The 5671-nt window shown below is 34.8% G+C and overlaps 1 pseudogene; it reads right to left on the bottom strand.

Annotated features, from left to right (window-relative positions):
- Window positions 1-3852, bottom strand: part of LOC103610846 — a 5861-nt pseudogene extending 2009 nt beyond the window's left edge.
- Between the last annotated feature and the right edge of the window lie 1819 nt (window positions 3853-5671).

Raw genomic sequence — 5671 nt, forward strand, 5'->3', positions numbered from 1 at the left:
GTCTCCAGTAATGTTTGCAAGTTCTGGTCTCTGGGCATTTTCAACATTACTTAGTACTTTCAGTCTCTTTAAATGTAGCCATTTTAATGGTATGAAGTGCTGTTTTATTTTGATTATGATTTGCATTTTTTTGCTCAAGTGAGGTTAGTCACCTTTTGTTATGGTTTGCTGTTAAATGCATGTGCAAGTATTTGGCCAGTTTAAATTGCGTTTTGTGTCACAACAGCAAATAATTATTTCACTGGCTAACGCTTGTGGTACAATGTTGAATGAATGCTATAATAGTGGCCATATTGGTCCTGAACTTGACCAAAAGGGGAAATTATTCTATCTATCAGCATTATATATGATATATGTGATAGATTTTGTGCACATATTATGTATCAAATTAAGGAAGTTTTTTTCTAGTCTTATTTTGCTAAATTTTTTTTTAAGTTCATGAATAAGTATTGTATTATTTTGTCATGTTTTCTTTTAATCCATTGAGATATTTATGTTTCTTTCTTTTTTTATTAACGTGATAAATTGCACTGAGTTTTCAGATATTAAAACAGTCTAGAATTTTCTTGCAATATAAATTCTGGGTCTTGTTTTGATAATATATTGTTTCAGATTTTTATAGCTATGTTCATGATATATATTTCTGTTCTTGTGATATCCTCATTAGGTTTTGATTTTCTTAGTAGATTTTGACCTTTTTCTATTCTGTCAAAGAATATTTGTACAATTAGTATTATATTTTTTGTTAAATGTTTAAATGATTCATTAGTGAAGCAATGTGAGCTTGGAGTTTCCTTTCCATTACAGTTTTTAAACACAAATTTGTTTTCTTTAATAGGTATCAGACTAATGAAATTCCTATTTTTTTCTTGTCTATGTTACTTGAGTAGCATATCCTCAGATAAAATTCCATTTCCCCATATTTTCTTGTATGACTGAAGGGTGAAGTTGTGGAATCAATTTAAAAAAGAAAAAAAAAAAAAGAAAGGAAAAAAGGAGTCCTGAGTACTAAGGAGAAGTTGTAACCAGAAATAGTAAAATCTGTGTTGTAGGAGGAAAGCCCTGATTAGCTGTGCAGAGTTGTTGATAAGGTTTTTTTCTGGGAGGACTTTTTGAACAAGACTGACAGAACCACCAAGTCAGCAACAAGGAGGAATGGCAGATATTTTTCTCTCTTTTTTCTGAACCTTAAAGGAGTAATTAGAAGAATGTGATGATATTGCACCCAGGTGTTGATATGCAGTGTTGTTCTGTTTCAATAAAATAAAATGAAATAAACATACTTCTCTTTCTATTTTTCATAAAAAACATTTTTTATTATTTACTATATTGTTATTACAAATTGTGATTTTTCTTTATGTCCTTTGTGCTCGGTAATGGGATTGCTGGATCACAGCAAAGGAAACAGTCAACAGAGTAGACAGACAACCTAAAGAATGGGAGAAAATATTTGCAAACTATACATCTGACAAGGGATTAATATCTAGAATGTATAAAGAACTCAAACAACTATACATAATAAAACAAATAATCCAATTTAAATATGGGCAAAGGAGATGAATAGACAGTTTTTAAAAGGAAGACATACAAATGGCCTACTGATATATGAAAAAATGCTCAACATAACTAGTCATTAGAGAAATGCAAATCAAAACCACATTGAGATATCATCTCACCCCAGTTAGACTGGCCATTATTAAAAAAACCAAGAACAACAAATGCTGGTGAAGATGCAGGGAAATTGGAACTCTTCTACACTATTGCTGGGACTGTAAATTATTATAACCATTATGGGAAATAGTATGGAAGTTTCTCAAAAAATTACAGATAAACATGCTTCTCTTAAAAAAATAAAATAAAACACATCAAAACAAGTGTAAAAAGAAAGAAAAGAAGAATATGATAAAGAAAGAACAAATTGAAATCACATGGGAACACAGTCATGTCAGAAAACTGCCTGTGATGTGTGTATATGGGAATGGGGCAGATTTTGTAGGCAATAATTTTAAACGTTAATATTTGAGGATAAGAATGTAGCCAAAAGAGATGAAGATAATAAGAGAGGCTCACAGTCACATGAAAGCATTTTATATGAATGGTTCAGAAAGAACTGGTGACCAGAAATGTGCATGTTTTTTCTTTAAAAATTTTAAAATTTGGTATAATATTTAGGTTGAAATATTCCAAATAGAAAAATCAAATGACAATGAAAAGCATTTCTATGTCCTCTCCACTCACTTCTGAACTGATAACATTTCAGAACATCTATATTTGATGCTTTACTCTCTCATTTCTATCTTTATCTCTATGTCTATCTCTATATATATCTCTATGTCTCTTCCTCCTCTTTCTCTCTCTGTCATCTTTATCTTTCTCCTTCAACAATCTCTACCCTCTAATTTATACCTTAATTTATGATAATCCCATGAATGCCAATGTCCCTGTTGTCGATACTGGAGAGATATTCTTTTAACAAACCACTTCTAAATTTAGGGCTTCTCCTACCTCATTCTTTAGGGTCACTTTTGTCTTATAGTCACAGTGAGCTTGCTGCAGAATTTTTACAACAGTGGCAGAGGGAATAGGACCACTTTTATATTCATTCTCCTTTCAGTTGAAGACCTAGGTACTTTGTGCAAAAGCGGGACATTAGTATTTATCCAAGTCTAAACCAGCTGTCAGAGAAGGCTCTGCTTTAGGATATTCTTTAAGGTAAAATGTAATAATTTAAGTGTTATTTATACTTCAGCATGGAGTCAAGTGGAGAGAGCAAGACGTATTGGTGAGGAGAAATCAAGAGCACAAGGAGAAGTTGAATTGAGTTAAGCCCTACTATGACAAGTTGTGCACAGAGCATCCATCAAGGAATTTGTTTTAAATATGTATACTAGCGAATTGATATCAGTACATTAGCATCCACTAAGAGTAATTTATTCATTAGTCTTTTTTCTTTTCCTAAGATAACAACTATTTATATATTTTTGTTTATAAATATTTATGGGGTACAGAGTTGACGATCAGTATTTATAGGCAGTATGTGATCAAATCAATATTATTAGAATGTTCATCATTACAAATCATAATTACTCTTTGTATCCCTTTTAATTGATGGAGGTTTGGTCAAATGAAGAGATATATATCAATCTCATGTCATCACTTTTTTTAGCAATCAAAAGGATGAATGATGAACTGAGCATGTACGAGCCTTGCACGTGAAATGGCTGCAGAATGGAAATACCTCTCCTACCTGACAAGTAATACCATTTTATATAGTATTATCATTGGACTGTTCAGACTCTCTAGACCTGTGGTTGTATTTTTGTGAAGACTCTTGTTTTTCCCATATGTCCTTAAATGAGATATGTGCACCCAAAAATGCACATATAAATAACAACAAAACAGAATATGAATGCAATGTATTTTACAATGATGGACAAAGTTTGCTGGAAAATAAATATAAAAATGTTTACATCAAAGCTGCTAAGCAACAAGGAATTGAAAAGTAATACAATATAAAATGTGAACATATTTATGAATTGTGATGTATTATATGTGACTTTGGTCAATCAAGTTGAAACATGCTGAATAGGAATTAATCAATCTGTAGATTAAATAATGCAGGCTAAAATTTTTAATATGTTGGGAAAGAGATATAAATTACTTATAAGAAAGACACTTGAAGAATTGTTAGGAAAAGTAGGAAGAATAGTTCTACTGGCTGAGTTGCTCCAGTGGCTTCTCAGTAGAACCCATAGGACCAGTATCTGCCAAAGCAAGATGGGCGGCACCAGCCATATCCATATCCAAATAGCCACAGCCCAGGCCACCATTGTAGTTGGTGTAGTAGCACATGGTGCTGAGAATGAAAGGTTCAATTGAGAAGCAGCTTATCAAGTTCCTTAGTGTGGCTGTGGCCATCTGTCCAGAGCCTTTTATATACCTTTTGTAATGAGTGGGGAAAACCAGAGGCAGGGCTTAGCCTCATGCTGTACATTTGGATGCAATTTCAAGTGTCACAATCTGTAGATTATTAGGGAGAAAGAAGCCTTCATACCTCAGAATCCTTCGCTATTATGTCAGGATACCCACAGTCAAAGTAGATGCCTTTAGCAAGCAGTCTTTGTTACATTCGGAATGCCAAACTCTAAAACTTAAGATGTATTTGTTAGTTGAACATATCTGACCATTTCTCCTAGGAAGCTCATTTTTCTCATGTCTTTCTTATAATTTTGTTTTTATACTTCTAAATATTTTATTGAAATGTGTACTGAGGCTTTATGAATATCCTCATGTGGTCATGTGGGTTCATGAATTGGAGGCATTAAAGAAATCATGAGAGTGCCAGATTACCTACTTGTTTATAAGGGCAAACACATATTATCCCGAGGTATGAGTTACCAGGGATTATTTACTATTGAATGATAGCTTATATGTATTTTCTTTTAATGTCATGTATCATAGATTCTAGGTATTTAATTCTATTAATCAAATACTTTTTCGGCTTAAAGTAGACAGAAGCTTTCTTTATCCAAGAAACATGCACCTCAAAATGCAGTTTATGTACAGGATATCACCTGGGGGAGTAAGAAGCAATATATGTGAGAATGCCAAGGAAAGGTGAATTATATGCCATGGTACAAAAGCTGAAATATATGCCAAAAGATGGCTAGGGAACAGAAGCAGTGTGAGGAGGGGGGCAACAAGGGGAGAAAATGGAACGGTAGACTGGAATGTATTGTGGGGCCTGACCATTCAATTGGAATCCAGGATACCCCTTGCAAGTTCAGTTGCCCTGTAGAATTCTGATGACCTCGGCAAAGGACACATGTCAAGCGTGGGTCCAATACCGGCTCCAACCCGCAGTCACTTGTGGGAATCAACGATGCTTACTAGGGAGTAAACTTCCAGTTCCCAGAAGGTCGGGGCTCTTTCCTATGCCTGAGTCTGTTCTGTGTTCTTCCTTAAAATGAATATCATGTTAGAGTTGATAAGCAAGATGTCTGCTCCTCATAGAGCCAGGGAGGCAAGAAAAGATTCTGTCGTTAATACAAAATAGTCATGCAAGGACATGTTTGAGTGAAGTGTAAACTACTGGGATTTCTGGAATCCATCAAATGGAATGGAAAGAGAAGAGAATGGGCATGATTTCCTGGAGGTTCACCATAAGTTGTGCCAGGGATCGGTTCTTGAGCAAGACTGAGACCTGAAAAAGGAAGAAAAGAAGTATATTCTTAAAATGGCTTCAGCCAGCAGATGCATGGCCTTTGCTAAATGTGAACTTCTTGAAGGATGTTCCCCTGAGAGACACTGACCTGCCTATTGCGGTCATCTAGGATGACCATTGTCCATTTGCTATGGTTATTGAAACTTCCTGTGTCAGCAAGAGGTACATGGGAGGATCGGTAGAGGGCATTCTTGACTCTTTCTTCTGTGGTGTGTATCGTGGGTTCTATGCATTTGTTTCTTCTGATCAAATACAGTTTCTGCTTAAACTACACAACGCAGTGTCTGGATCCATGAAAGTTGCACATCAACATGCATTCGATCATAGATGACAGCACATGAGGGAGTAAAATTCAATGTATGTGTGAACGAATGCAACGAGTAGGGCATTGTTTCGCCAAATCGATTTATTTTCCCTGTTGTTGAAAGATCAACTTTTGTCATGATG

This window comes from Galeopterus variegatus, unplaced genomic scaffold, assembly GCF_000696425.1.
Source record: "Galeopterus variegatus unplaced genomic scaffold, G_variegatus-3.0.2 Scaffold11887, whole genome shotgun sequence".
NCBI classification, from domain to species: Eukaryota; Metazoa; Chordata; class Mammalia; order Dermoptera; family Cynocephalidae; genus Galeopterus; species Galeopterus variegatus.